The sequence below is a fragment of the Ixodes scapularis genome, unplaced genomic scaffold, assembly GCF_016920785.2.
Source record: "Ixodes scapularis isolate PalLabHiFi unplaced genomic scaffold, ASM1692078v2 PGA_scaffold1__304_contigs__length_218370807, whole genome shotgun sequence".
NCBI classification, from domain to species: Eukaryota; Metazoa; Arthropoda; class Arachnida; order Ixodida; family Ixodidae; genus Ixodes; species Ixodes scapularis.
In genome coordinates, this window is record NW_024609846.1 from 64,914,171 (window position 1) to 64,930,660 (window position 16,490).

Here is a 16,490-nt window from a genome sequence, read left to right on the forward strand (position 1 = left end):
TAAAAAAAATTTGTCACATCGTCAAAATTTGTCGGCCATGGCGGCGAATTCAGGCGATTGATTAATTTGTTCTACTCAATTTTCACTAAATATCGTTTACAAATTTAAAATCGCTCGTTGAGAAGCTCATGACGCATATGCGCAATTCTTTGATTATTCAAAATTAAACATTCAAACGGCGGGAACTCATAGTAGGTGTATACCTCATTTTTTGGGACGCTAATATATCACCGACTTACTACATTTTACATACCTCGATCGCGGGGGACCTCGCACGTTTCGCGTCAACCGGGTGAATAAGGAAGGGTTTAGTTGAAACGACTCCGTAAGCCATGCAACCACCGCTTCTTCCTGCCAGTTATATTGAGGAAATGTTTGTTTACTGGTTTACAAAATTAAAAAAAAAAAAGAATAAACTTGGATTTTAATAAGAAACCAGCACTCGCAGAACACATTGGAACCAACAGGATACGCGCAGTCGCTTTCACTGAAGTGTTTACTGTACACACGCGACAGGGGGTCCATATCACAAGAGCGAATGGCATTTTAGCGAACAGCGACGTTTGAGCGAATGGACGTTTTAGCGAATAACGGGGGCGCGCGTTAACCCATCCGTCGCGCTGCGCTTTACGCCGCTTCGCGGCGACAGTCTGCGGCGGCTCATTACAAAAATATGAACCCACTTGGCCCACCCAAAAACGCCGCTTCGCGGCGTCCGACTATTCGCTAAAGTGTCGTTCGGTGAAACGTGGGCGTTCGCTAAAACGTCATTCGATCAAGTGAGTGCCTCCACGCGAAGGTTCTCGAATTTCGCTTCCCTATGTCCAATTTGGTGGGACATTCTTTCTCAGTTTTATTTTATCCGAATCATAATAAAAAGAAGACACCGTATTCGCCGTGGTATAGGTGTAGCGGGGTAAAGCACTGGATATTCTATTTTTATTATCCAGCTTTTTTGTACTGGGGTAGAGAACAGCACATCCGAGCGCTTCGAGACCTCAGCGCCAAAGTGCTTGTTAGCACCACTACGCGTGCCACTTTTTTACCTTTGGTGAAATGTCCTACTGCAGATATCGCTTCATTAAATAAACACAACGCGTGAAACAGGTTTTACCGCGCGTTACCCAAACAGCGCATGAAGCGAGCTGACAAGTCGAGGGATCCAAGATCTGCGTGGTCTGTCCTACCATAGCCTACTCTATATGGAGAAAGCCTGGCACATCGACGGCGGAGCCATAGTGAGCGCGGCCGCAGAAAAAAGGAGAGGAGGAGCGCGCGAAGCGGTGACAAATATGGTAGCGCAGAGCAGAAAGGGCAGAGATAGTTCGCGAGCGCTTGGGTCATGAGCGGCCGCCCCCCCACCACGTTTGTTTTCGTGTTTTCGTCACCGTCGTTTTCGTGCTCCGGGAGAAACGGCTGCGGCGCAGGGACGGCGAAGGAAAAAGGTTGACGTCGAGTTTCTCTTCTCCGCGAATCCGAAAAAAAAAAAAGAAAGAAAAAAAAAAAAAGAAAAAAAAATGTTTCTGCGTTTGTCCGCTTGCTCTTGTGTGGCGCTGGCAGACAAGCTTCCCTCCGCTCCTGATTCCCCGCCCCTCCTCTCCTACTTTCGGCGGCCACTTTTTTTAGCGACGTGCCAGGCTTTCTCCGTATTAGGGGTGTCGCGAACTTTTGTCGAACGGATTTTAGGTCGAACTTTCGGGGTTCGACTGGGTCGAACCGGTTCGACGAACCTTCGAATACTTTTCACCAGATTCGACCGGTTCGACTTTGCGGACAGTGTGGCCAGACCTCGATACACGCATGTATAGGTTTGGAGAATTTATTTTTATGCAAATAATTATTTTATTTTATGAACAGTTGCAATTAAAAGAAACCAATTCTAATCATTGAAGATGTTAATAAATTAATTTTTTTTGTACTGTATTAACTGAAATAACCAATCAGCGGTGCCCTTAATTAATCCCTTAGCCATTACCATCCAATCCGAAGCCAACTGGCCAGCCTGTCGCGCATGCGCACACGAGTCGAACCTCAATACAAGCTTCGTCGAAATTTCCACGAAAAGTTCGAAAAAGTCGAACCTGGTCCAACTCGAGGCTATAGTCCTACCTTCGACGTTACAAACGATGATGATGATAGCTAGAGAAGCGATGTAAAGACACCCGTGATCAATGGGCGCGTTAAGTTAGTGAGCTCCAGACTCCGGACATCTGCGCTCGAGCGCGCGGGTTCGGAGCGTAGCTTAAAGGGGCACTGACACATCAAAATCATATTTTTTTTTATTATCCGAAACGATTGAAAACGATGCCGGGACATTACCCACAAAATTTGAGATTTGGGAATTCAGTATTCGTGAAGTAAAAAAACAATTTCCAAATGCCGAATTCGAAGTTCCCGCGCGATCGGCGCCGGTGCCTTGACGTCAAAAATCGCGGAGACCTGAGAGTCGACTTTCTTTCATCACTCCCTGCTGTTGCCATGGCGACCCAAAGCGAGGAGGAAAGGAGTGAGCGGCGGCGCGGACCGGTTTTGAGCGGTGTCGCCTGTTTTCCGTTGGAGGATACAAATCCAGGAGGCGACACCACAACGAACTCCCGATTTTTGGTATTTCAAAAAGAAGGGCCGTAGTGCGTTCGCAATTGCGTTAAAAAACATGTTTTAGGATTGCCGTAATCAAATGTTCTAGAGATGTCGCCTACAAAGCTTCTAAATTTCCTGATTTTTGACGTCACCGATCAAAAGAAGCGAGGAGGCGAGAGGCGGGAAAATCAAACGCCCAAAATAAAAAGGCGCGCGCGCGCGCGGGAAAATTTTTTTTCGCGATGCGGTTTTTTTTGCGTGTCTATGACTGCAACTTGCATCGTTTTAGACAATAAAAATAAATACGACCTTTGGGGTGTCAGTGCCCCTTTAACGGCGCACTTTGGTACCGAGGCGCCATCTGACGCCTGCTTTTTTAACGTTTCCGGTTCCGGCTTTCCGGCGCGCGCTTGAACATGGCTCCCGTCCCGTCGAAACATCGAAAAAGTGTTTGGTCGACGACGACTTCGATGAAATAAGTGCGCGGAGACGGCGGCAACAGCGAGAGCTTCTATTTATGCTGCACGCTGTTGGTGCGGCGATTAAAGGTACGCCGAACGCCTTCTGAATTCCCAAAAGCCTGAAAGAATGACGGCTGAATTGCCGAATTGATTGGCTCGCCTGATTCTGAAATTGCGGTAAGGTACATGAAGAACCTTTCTACACCAGCACCATGCTTTTTTTTTTATTTTCCACGATGACGGAACGACTACACGAGCTGCCAAGCGATCGCCGTCGAAGTATCCACGCATCCAAGCAGGCGCGACTTGCGCGTCCGACGGAGTCCCTAAAGACTTCGGCGCAAGTACGAACGACGCCGAGAGCTCCGAGCACTGCATCGTTGCGCAGAACGAGCAGCTCCTACCCACGACCGGCCTACCTCGGTGCCGTTCCTGGCTAGGCCGGAGCCTTTCGGCCGCGGGGTTCGGTTGGTGCGGTCGCGGTCGGCGAAGTTTGGCGAGGCGAACGCGGTGGCATCCTCGGAGCGTTCGGAAGCGAACTCGCTCGCCAGGGATTGCGCACACCCGACGCCTCTGGTCCAGAGTGGCCCGGCGGCCCGGTCCGGAGTGTCCGGAGCCCAAAACGCTTGGGTTTTGATGATTCTTCCGTCTCGTGCGAGACCACCGCACCACCGTCTGAAACCGGTGAAACCACGACCACCGTGCAAAATCGCCGCGTCTAACCGCGAGACTGGCCGCGAGAGCGGAAACGCCGTCATCTCACCGGAAACCGACCTGTTCGAGCTCTCGCGCACCATCTCCGACGATGGAGCTCGCGGAGCGCGCTCCGCCACCGTGCACCGGAAGTGAGACGTTGTCGTTTAGTTTAGCTCGAGTGCACTCTGACCGCTGGAGCGCGCTCGAGTGCGTTAACTTAACGCGCCCAATCACAGGCGGCAGCGAGGTGTTCACGAGCGCGATATTCCAATTCAGGGGACGAAAAGCTACTACTGAAGGGCACACTGTAGCTTACCTAATTTTCTTGAAAAAAACAACAACAACAACAACAACGTTGAGCTTCTTTTTAAAACTAACTTTCAAAACGAAAAAAAAAAACAAAAAACAGAACACATTGCTTGTAAGTCGTTTTTTTTTTTGCCTTCGCATAATTTCATTTACATCTCGCAAAAAGAAAAAAAAAGTACAATAGATTATGTTAGAGTTTCAAAGTCTTGACATGTTTACGAAAACATAACCCACACGCTCGGGCGATATTTGCCTGTAAAGAGCCCGTTTCTTGTTCTTCGTGTTCTTAGCAACACGTATGTACGCGAGTACCAAAATAAAATCAATATAGAAAGTATAGTTGGTCGAAACGGGCTCTTCGGAAGTCAGCGCTGGCGCTCTCGCCGGAAGTTCGTGCTGCTCTCGGAAGGAAGCAAACCTTTTTGTCCCGCTGATATTTGAAGGTCAACGCACAAAGTTTCCGGAAGTCGCGTCTGCCACGTTACATCAAAATCGCACAACCGCCGTGTTTATATAAGCTGCAGGGCCCGCCACGACCTCCCGCCTAACAAGGTACCCATGCGCTCGTTCTGATTGCATCGATCTTCCCGACGTCCCTTTTGCAAGTTATCACCATATCTGTACCATAATAACCCCGGCGTCTTACGCAGCGTTTTGTTATGTAAGGAACGTGCGTCCGACTTGAGGGCCTATAGATTTAAGACAACTCGGACCACGGAAGCTTCTGCGCAGATTGCGTGCATGTGCACATGCGCGTGCGTTGCCACGTGAAGAGGAGGATAGATATACCGCGTGGGTCAGACGGATCGATAGCGGTTTGAAGGGACCGCATATATCGGTTTCTTAAGTTATCCCGCTGGCATCGCGTTGCAGCGCATTACAAACGGGGCCCATAAACCACGTGACCCCGATCGAGCAGTTGGGAGCACTCTGAGATCTAGGCAGGTTATAAAGTCAAACATACAGACACGATTCGACGGCAGAAAAAAGGCACTGCCGAAAGTGCGTTGATCGAGTTTCTCCCAATTTGTTTTATCGATAGATATCGTGCGAATAAATTTGTTTCTCCCGGCACGGCCATGAACGAGAAGTTTGCAGGGATGCCGACTCCGTTTGCGTCTCAACGCGCCGTCTGATGTCAACTGCATTTCTTCGTGGTGCGGGAAGACAAAGCAATGACGGTAGCGTTTCTGGTTCCCAGCCTTTGTTCTTCGACACAATGCGGTGTAATATCGGGTTTCTAGCCGCAAACAACAACAACGAACCGTTTTTTTTTTTTAATTTTGGAGAATCTTTTATTTACTTCATTGCGAGTCCGGCGAAAAGTTCACCAGTTCCTTGGATACGTGAAGAAAAATTCACTTTCGATACAACCTTTTTGCGATATGACAGCGTTATGGATCCATTTCTTTCTAACGCAGAATATGTTTTATCGGACGAATTACGAGAAAACCATGACGAAGAACCGTCACCAAGGACATTGACATCGCCATGACATAGCGACGTCACCTGACGCCTTGATGTACTTCATAGCGGGACATCACGTGACACGCTGGCGTCATGTGACATCACTTAACTTTATGACGTCAACCGGCATAGTGGCGTCGCCCGACGTCATGATGTGTCATGACGTCCTGATATCACATGATACAATGACGTCGTGTGACATCACATTTATACACAGATGGTCAAGCTTGTGTAATATTTTTCTCCAACCGCTTTTGGAGACAATGTAACGTCACTGGAGTGACGAGTAATGTCGCAGTTCGACTCCCTGAACCGCGACACCCCTTTTCTACACCCGTTTTGCACCCTTCAAAAAGTGAACGGTGTTTCGTACAACAACGGCATCCTACAGGGCACAATCGAGAAAATGAAACGCGGTTTTTCGGCACGCAAAAGCAAACTACACATCGCACAAAGCTGAAACTTAGTGAGAATGCGATAATAGTTTTGACAAAATGCAACAGTTTGTGACCATGGCGTTAACTTATTGTAAAATTGTAAAATTTGCGAATTCGAATCCGATTATTGTAAAATTTGCGAATTCGAAATCTAGAGAGAGCATCTTGTCGTTAAGAACGAAGGCAAAAGGCAGTGGCATTTCTATTAATGAGGATTTTTCACCAGCTACACGTCAGGCTAGAAAGAAATTAATCGAATTTGCGAAGGCATTAAATCCTAATATTAACTTTAGATTACGGTACAACAAGCTTCATTTTGACAAAAAAATTTATGTTTACTGCTCTGAAACTGATAGTGTGCGCGAGCTCGGGGCTCCCTCTGAGTTGAGTCTCGCCGATACAGCCGCTGGCGTCCTTGCTGAGTCAGCGAATGATCCCCCTTCGTCATAGCAACCGAGAAACGATCATGGTCATTCTTCCGAAAATATGTCTATCTTTTTTACTAACATAAGGAGCGTGCTAAAAAAGCGAGATGAGTTATGCGCTGTGCTTGACTCGTCATCGGCTGACGTTGTCGTACTCACCGAGACGTGGCTTTCCGCTACAGTACGGAATAGTGAAATATTTGATTGTCAAAAGCGGTTTAACGTGTATCGTTCCGATAGGCAGTTTGGATCTGGAGGTGGTGTACTAATTGCAGTAGCCGACTGTATTGTTTCCTATTGTGTAAACTTGGCGTTAAATATTGAGTTTCTCTGCGTTTGTTTTGAAGTGAATTATAAAAAAGTTATCCTTTGTGTTTGCTATCGTCCGCCGAAGTGTACCTCTAGTTTTGTAAACGAACTTCATGATGCTATCAATATAGTTGTAACCAGGTTTCCAAACAGTCCAATATTTCTTCTAGGTGATTTTAATTACCCAAACATCTGTTGGTCACATGAGAGCCCGTTTCCTAACCCATTTTCGTCGGAGTGTTTCGATTTCTTGAACATGTGTTCCGGTTTTAACTTGTCGCAGCTAGTTACAGAACCCACAAGAATTGCAGCCACGTTAGCAAATATTCTTCACCTTGTTCTGACCTCCACACCTGACCTTGTATCCCTAATATCTCACCTACCAGGACTAAGTGATCACTGCTCGTTACTCATCTCTTTAAGCATACCAAAGTGTAATAGGAGAAAGCAGATAAAACTTATTCGTGACTACCGAAAAGCTAATTTCGACGCTATAAACGATGCCCTGAGTCAGTTTGTTGATCACTATTTTGTTAACTGCTCCGAGCGTTCTGTTGAGCAGAACTGGAATATGTTTAAGGGTCAAGTCGCTGTTCTCACCGACAAGTACATTCCACTGCGATCTGTAACGTCTCACCATCAATCACCATGGTATAACCCATCACTGAGGAGGCTATCGAACAAGAAAAAGAGATTGTTTCGTGCCGCGAAATCTTCCAGTACCTGTAACCGTTGGGAATCTTACCACAACGCCAATGCAGTTTACAAAAGTGCTATTGAAGATGCAAAAAACGAGTATTTTAACGTTAAGCTACCGTCTATGTTAGCCACTAACCCAAAGCAGTTTTGGAATGTTGTTAGTAAAAAAGAAAAATTCGTAATTTCACTCAAGGACGCGAATGGAGACGTAATTAATAGCGATGAATGTGCTCGCGTTTTGAATGATGTTTTTATTAAGTCCTTTCAGTCTGTTATTAACACGCCTATTTGTAGATTTGACGCGAGTGATTTTTTGCCTATGGGACCCGTTCTTGTCGACCCATTTGGTATTGTTAAAATAATCGATAACTTAAAACTTTCTTCCTCTGCTGGCACCGACAGCATTAACTCAAAGTTCCTCAAGAACACAAAAATGTATTGCTCTTTGATATTATCTCAAATTTTTCCCCAGTCGCTTTCACTTGGAGAGTTGCCTGCTGATTGGAAGATAGGGAGGGTGGTGCCAATCCACAAAGGAGGTGATAAACATTGCCCGAATAACTATCGACCAATTTCGCTTACTAGCATTCCATGCAAGATACTAGAACATATCATCTACTCACAACTAGTTCAATTTTTAGAATCTAACCTTTTCTTTAGCACCGCTCAGCATGGTTTTCGTAAATCCTTCTCTTGCGAAACGCAACTTTTGTCATTCACCCATGATTTGCACCTAGCGCTTGACCGAGGGTCCCAGGTAGACTGCATTTTTTTGGACTTTTCCAAAGCATTCGATAAAGTTTCACACAAGCTGCTGCTATTAAAACTTAACAGTCTTAACATTGACGCAAATGTTCTGTCCTGGATAACTTGTTTTCTCACTAATCGTTCCCAGTTTGTAACCGCTAACGATGAAACGTCCCCGCTCGCCTCCGTCCATTCTGGAGTACCGCAAGGTTCTGTATTAGGTCCGCTATTGTTCCTTATCTATATTAACGATTTGCCGAATTCGATTTCTTCTTCAATTAGTTTATTCGCTGATGATTGTGTTATTTACAGAGAAGTTACTAACGCCTCGGATGTTCTGAATTTACAAACTGACATCAACCATGTTTCAAAGTGGTGTGAATTATGGGGGATGGAACTTAACACGACTAAATGCAAGGCCATGACAGTATCGCGTAAATGTAATTTTCTTTCTTCTTATTTTCTCGAAGATGTCCCCTTACATTCTGTCTCTTCTTATAAATACCTAGGCGTGTATATAACCTCAGATATTTCCTGGCAAATGCATGTTGAGTATGTTATTAATAACGCTAATCGAATGCTGGGTTATCTAAAACGAAACTTTTCACTTGCCCCTTCATCTTTGAAACTAACTCTGTACAAAACGCTTGTACGCTCTAAATTACAATATGCTTCTTCTATCTGGGACCCCGGTCATTCCAAACTAACTAACGCCCTGGAATTAGTTCAGAACCGCTCTGCTCGTTTTATTCTTAATAACTTTCATCGCACCGCAAGCGTGAGCTCAATGAAAACTAGCCTATTGTTGCCTAACCTCAATTTACGTCGTAAAATAGCTCGCTTATGTCTTTTTCATAAGATATACCATACTAACTCATTACTTCACAACCGACTGCTGAATCAACCTTCTTATATTTCACCTCGCATTGATCATATGTATAAAGTAGACATTCTAAAATGCAACACTAATGCATTCCAAGAGTCATTCATTCCAAAAACTTCAGTGGATTGGAACCACCTTCCCGCATCTATCGCAACAATTGTTCCTGACCATTTATTTAGGACTGCCATGAATAATCTATACTGCTCAGATTGAGCTGCGAAGTGTACTACTGCCACTAACCCCCACTCCCCTCTGTAATGCCAATGGCCTTGAGGGTATTTTAAATAAATAAATAAATAAATAAACTGGATTAAAAAACACGAGAGAAAAACCACATTTCTCTATGAGTCGACGTTCACCTAAGCCTAATATTCATTGAGTAAAAAAAATGACACTGTGGGCGATTGTAGCATTAATTGCAGCGTACAATCGTGTCAGCAAGAGAAAAAACAAATGTCTTTTCTTTCTTTTTTCTGGCCAGTTTATTTTACTAAAATAGATTACAGAGGCGCCCACAATGTCATTTCTTGGTTTGATCAATGTTAAAGGGGTAGTGAAACGAAATTTTAGCGCCGATCTTGTTGCATAAATATGGGCTAGGGACAGGCACCACCTCGGAAATATAAATATTGCGCTGTAAAACACAGGAGAACTAATTTTAAACATAATTAAACGATTTCAAATTCTCATCTGGTGGATGGGGGGAAGTTCTTGTGACATCTTTTGTGCCAAAATAGCAGCGCTGTTCTGCGGCAATAAGGCGTGCCGGCAGGATTCGCCTAGGCCTGAACGCGTTTGCAAAGCCTTGGCGGAGAAAGCCAAAGCGTAGTTGGCCACAGTGAGCTCGTTCTCGTTGCGGCTCTTTGCACGACACGACCCGAGCATGCTTCTGGCATGGCCGGTATTAGTTGCTGCGAGTCGCGAGCTGCGAGCCGACGTTAAAAAGGATATGTTTGAACAACGAGGGTGTCAGCAAGAGCCATGCAAATACCTGTTCACACTCGGAGCGGACACGCGCGTTTGATCGAAGTGCTGGATTCGCTCTGTTAGACCGCGTTTCGGTAAGCGCTTCTGGACCGATCTTTTACGATTGCAACTCGATACTGACATGACACTCGGCAAAGAAAGGTTAGACCGACATCGCGTAGCTGCCACGAACTGCTATAGCTCGACAGTGACGTAGCGTCGAGTCAGAATAAAAATGACAAACTAATAACAGAGTGTACATACCGAGTTGCGAAGGTAATCCGTATGGCGTTTATTTGAGCTCTATATCACACAAAACAAGGAGATAGAATCAATGAAAGTCCCTTTTCGACGACAGCGTTCGTCACCGCTGTCTCGGAAAACAAGGAGATTGAGATGACAAGGGGAAAATATTGACCTCTGAAATTTAGTTCAGGGATCAAACTACTCATCCGGTAAGGGTCCACAAGGGTCGCGCGGGCATATTCCATTCAGCAGGCCAGCCGGTCATGGACAGACGGTCTTGGCCAAGGACCGCCGGAGCAACGGTGCGCCGAGTCGATGTTGCTGCTAGGCCTACTATATTCTGCCGAGCTCGCTCGGTCGGCAGAATCGTGGCCGTTGTAGCTATTCTCGTGGGTTTGTGGATCCTGCGTTCTTGATCGTCGTGGTCTGTTTTAAGTACTCCTTCCTTTTTTCTTGCTGGTTGAAGTCGGGACGCACGAGAAGAGCACGTAGAAAAATAAATGTCCGTTGGTGGCCGATACCAAGTAACTGAGCGACGCTGTCGGCCTTGTTGATTTGATCGTAAAAAGTGCGTAAGACAGCTTCGGAGCTGTCGTAACCTACGCAAAGGTTACGACAATTTCGTTTCGAGAGTACGGGTTTTCTCTCAAATTTGTCGTAGGCACTTTTTTCGTCGTGAGTTCGCTTTGAGAATCCGGCCTCAGAGCTGGTTTTGGCAGTGCTGCCGTGGTTGCCGACTTGCCGTGGTGCAGCGTGCGTGCAGCCCTTGCACATCTCAAACGGCCACGTTGTCACAGGTCGTAAATCGTCGACGCGCCACCAAGTGGCAACGCTCGTAACCACAACATTCACGCCGTAGCCTTTCCCGTCTGGCACAAGTGACGTCACGAATGCGCCCAATATCCCAAGACGCATCGCGCTCTCCGATGGCCGATTTTTGAGCGCGCGCCCAATCGGGCCCATCAGGGTGAAAAATATAGCCATCCGTTCAAAATACAAACGCGCGATTATGATTTATGAATATCATTGATCATATTGAACCTATTTCTGACCATAATAGGTGTATTTCAAGTTTCGCTTCAGTATCCCTTTAAAGGGGTCATGAAACGCTTTTCCAACTTTTTCCTGTTTAGCTTTCCTCCTCAACTCGTAAATCGCGCATTCCACCAAACAGTTCAAGAAGACGAAAAGAAGGGAGGCTCCTATCGCTCGGAATCTGGATTGCGTACCCGGACAGAGCCATTAGGGAGTTGTAGTAGATCGGTTTTCTCCTCCGCTACGGTATCCCCGAAGAAAACGCCGCAGCTGCGCATGCGCGCCGCCAGCCTTCTCTGTATAGTTCAAGGTCTTGTGGCGGATTACGGAGCGCTATCCTGGTGCTTAGCGGGCTGCGGAAACGGTCTACTACAATTCCCTATTGTCCCCCTAGAAGATAAATTAGTCCGTCGCTGAAAATTCAGACAAAAGTTGCTTTCCCAACCCGTTTACCCCGAAGCTGACAGTGCTGTAAAAGCTACGTGCTCGTTGAGCCAGCCACTCTTGCCGCGTGAGCGTGGTAAATGTGGCTGCAGAGAATGAGGTCAGGTGATGAAGGGGAAGCGGCTGATTGGTCCGGCAACCGCGTAGCTTCCACCACAATGTCAGCTTAGGAGTGAAGGGAATAAGTGAGGTCCGGTCTTGTGTGACGTCAGTTTGGACGCGATGACGCGCTTTTGGGACCGCGGATGTATCACAGTGAAAAGGCAGAGAGCTTACGAAGGGGAGGAGGTAAAGAAATATTCCGCTGTGTTTTCCAATTTTCGCACTGAAAGTCAGGCTTCTGACTTTCTACCTTTTTTCTTTTGGTCCACTGAACGATGTGCTATTAGTAAAATCCCAATCTAAAATTATTTATCACAACCCAAAAATCGTTTCATGGGCCCATTAAGCTTGGGTGGACCTCGGCTTATTAAGACATTTTGTTTTACTATCGTATCTTTCCATCCAGGTGGCGTCATGTACCCAAACTTTTGCATTTGGTGATCACCGATCATCGATGGCGTCACTTTCTCACTGAGTTTCTTTCTGCGATTTAGCGGATTTAGCGGGGAAATTGACGTCACGTGCGGGAGAGGAGGAGGGGAAGGTACGCAGGAGTAGGAAAGGAGGAAGAGGAGGAGGGGAGGAGGAGGGGGAGACCGGGAGACGAAGAGAGGACGAAGAGAGGACGAGGGGAGGAGGACGGGAGGAGGAGGAGGGGCATACCCTCCCCTCCGTACACTCCCCTCCTCCTGCTCAAGAAAAGTAAAACAGCGCCAAAAAAATGGTTACAATTCCTTGTCAAGAGCTTCGCTCTACTTTCGCGTTACAGAGTTTTGTAAACATCTTTAATTTTTGTTCGTTTTTCTTTCATCTATGGAAATCAGCGCAATGTCAGAGTCATTTTCCTCGCGTTTGAAAGCTTCAGGAGTGTTGGAGAGATTTTTTCTTCCTTTTATACTTCCACATCGGCATTTCGAAATTAATTACCCCGAACACTACAAGCGCGTCCGCTAAACTTTGATTTGTTGTACGAAAAGCGCACCACAAGGTGATAATAATAATAAATGAAACGGAAACGGTGGGCTTATATTAATTAACGCCCGTTGGATCGTCGACGAATGCGTCGGTTCCATTATAGACGTTCAGCATACCGCGGCTTCGAAATACGCGAGTTTAGCTGTGCGCTCTACTTCGAAGAGGCGAATTTTATCTTTTACCTCACTGGCGGTGCGCCATGCTTGGCAGTTTCGGGAGTTTAATAGAATCAAACAAGATTTTTTTTTTTTTTTTTTGTAATTGAGGTTTTATCGCGCCGATTGAATTAAGCTTCGTTCCGGTCGTCTGCGGCACTCTGAAAAATAGTCCGGGAGTTCACTTTCCCACAGAACACAGAGACAGCCAACTGCGACGAACAATAGCATGATCTCGGTGAACGACAAAAACTGTTTGTACGATTCTATGTAAGAAGTGTGATGCGTGCAGCGACAATGGGCAAGTGAAACATCATGCTAACTGTACCTGCGCACTAATGCTTTTTAACGGAACTCCAAAATCCCAAAATTTTGTCCGTCCGTCCAACCTTCCGTCCGTGTATTTGTCGCTGAATTTAAAGGGAAAACTCAAAAGCCTTTTCAGTTTCCCCGCTAAATTTAGCGAAAAAAAGCGAGGTCACGTGACCTAACGTCAGGTGACCTATACTTTCTCTATACATGTATCGGAGTCCCGCGACCTGACGTCACCTGTCCTACTCACCAACTCAGTTTCCCCGCTAAATTTAGCGGGACAATTGACGCAACGTGACGACGTCACGTGACCTCTACACGGATTCAGCTTCCCGGCTGAATTTTTTTGAGGAAATCGATGTCACGTGACCTAAAAACCCTCGGTTCCCCTGCTAACTATCAAAGGGAAATCGACGCCACGTGTTCTGTGCACCAAGTGCCCCCCTCAATGTACCGGGGAAATAAAGTTCTTCCGCGCTTGATGTCTTCTAAATAACTTTAGACGATCACACCTTAAATACCGCATTTAACGCATTATAAAACTTTGAGAATAAAAGTCGCTGCCAACTTTTTTCGGTCTCATCGTATTCAGCGTTTTGTCACTCGCTGTGATGATTCTATTTCTTGCCATGATTTGTTGTTTAACTTGTTCCGCAGAAATTGAGCGAACTCATGGAACGTTTTTTAGAGTCTACGTTGCTCGAACGAACAGCTCTCACGGGGGATGAACCAGAGCAGGGCACTCCCATAACTTCTATACAGTGCGTACGGAAGTAGGAAATAATCATAATAAAACTCACAGGGTCTCTTATATTATCGACGATTTAAAGGCGAAAGCCCAAGCGTCGATCCCGGCGATAGCGAGCCTCCGAAGACAGCGCGCTCTCTGACGACGCACTTTTGGCGCCGTTAATAGAGAGCTTTAGCAGAACGTTCTGATACCACTGATAACGATACCCGACGACGAAAAAATGCATGCCGAAAGGTATCGGCGGAGTATCGGGTATCGTTATCGGAGTTATCAAAACAACCTACTAAAACTCCCTATTCTCACGCCATGTCGCACGCCCGCTTTTCACCGCTGCCCAAGCAAAATTGTCCTCCTCTCTCGCTGCCTCCGCCGATTCTGGCACAAATAACGGCATCTCGTGGTCCAGTGGCGAACCATGGGTTTTGGTACCTTTCCTGTCGCCGACGTGTTTTCGTACCTACTGTGTCGACGACCTGTTTTCGTACTCTTCGTGCCGTCGACGTGTTTTCGCTCAAGACTTTGAAGGTCCACTGAACGATGATACACAGATGACTGGAACGCGATAGCGTTATTGAATCCTCGGCCCGCTTGTGGCGCATCGCCTCTGGACGCCTAGCTTTTGTCTCTTTACGTGGCCGACCCCGTCGCCTAGCAGGAGTTGACGCTGATGCGGCATCCGCACTCGTAGAAGACGGCGGCTCAGTAGAGCGCCCCGCACGGGTAGGCGGCACCGCGCTCATCGCACACGTGTTCTCTCCCGGCGGCCTACGGCGTGCCAGCGGCGGGGTACGCATTCTCCACAGACGAATGATGGCGGCAGGATCGCAACGCAGCTGGGCGGACTCGGCGACGGACGGAAACTTTCCGCTCCTCCACGACGGATGGAAACAGTACTCTCCTCCAGACAGAAGAGCCCAGGTCATGTGGTTGTGACGTCAAGACCCTATCGACCAATCAGGATTTTCGCGTCACGGCAGCTTTTCTGGCACGGGCGTCACGTCGGCTTTTCTGGCATGGCACCGAGGAAGGCACGCATTTTCTGGCAAGCCACCGAGGCCGGCGTACCACGAGCTCCCTCCTTCCGGTTGAAAACGAAACCGAAATGCATTACTGGCATCGCTTTAGTGGCACGAAATATGATCACAGCCGAAATATTGCGTCAAAGTAAGTCCGGGTATCCTCTAAAACCGATTATAAGGATGCATCCAGCTGCTCTTTAGGGGGTTGCAAGCGGGTCAGCTTTTAGTCAAGGAACGCTGGCGCAGCACCACTGTGACGTCACGTCGCGGCTGGATGGATGGATGGATGTTGGATAGATGTTAATGGCTACACCCTTTGTAACGGGCGGTAGCTTCTAATTAACTAACCCCCTAACTATCACCAGGCAGTGTGGGATATCACCAGGATGACCTTTAAAGGATCGGAAAAAAAAAATCTAAGAACATCAACCCTTGCTTTTTTCTTTGGGGAGTCGCCAATTTTCCTCTGTCCCGCCTGTCACCAGCCGTGCTAGTTAGTTGTCCATAATTTAATTTTACCCAGATAATTTCCACCAATAGCCTCTTTGTCGCTGTAATCCTTTTCTCTACCGTCCTTCCGTCGTCGCCAGTAAAACACAGGACCCCGTCAAATCCGTTACCCCTTCAGGGAGGGTAGAATGAAGCCCCGTGCACTTCGAAACCAAGTGCTCTATTGTCTCGCTCTCATTGTGGCAGGCAGCACATAATCTGTCTGTCTCCTGAAATTTAGCCCTATACGTCCCTCGCCCTCAAAACTTCCGTTCTACCCTCAAATGGCAAAGAACTTCCCAGAGAATTGTCAAGCACATTTTCCTTTCTTATGTTCTTTTTTTGTGTCCTGTACATTGTGAGAGCTGATTTTTCTTGCATTCTTATTTCCCACATTTTTCTTTCTGCCTCTTTCGCTTTCTTTTCCACTGAAGTAGTTTGATCAGCCCCGTCGCTAGTATATAGGTATTTAAATGTAAGCTTTCGGGTTCGGTTTGCCAATTAGTGTTTGAACTTTTAATGTGTAAATGCTTGAATACCTTTCGTGCCCACCCCGTATCATCCATTTGGATCAACCTTTGTTCCAATTTCAACTTACTAAGCGCCTCCTTGCTCTCAAAAGACGACCATCATATGTCTCCCTATGCTCCCTCATTTGCTGTCTTTCCATGTGCTCCGAGGGCCAATCTGCTTATGCTTCTTTGTCAAATTTATAGTCCCGATTGAACCTCTGATTTCATGCACAGCACTCTCTTGCCAACAGACAGCCCTGGTAACATCACTCCTTTTCATAACCTCTGACCACTACATATCTATGATAGTTCCATAGTGCCTTGAGCTTGCATAATCAATGCTTTTTTTCTTTTCTAATTTTATTCTCCTTATGTTCCTTTAGCTATTTCATTCCCTTGTTGAGCCAGACTACCATTTATTTGTATTTTCCCGCATGGCCTAATAGAATCTCTTGTATCCTCAGAGGTTCC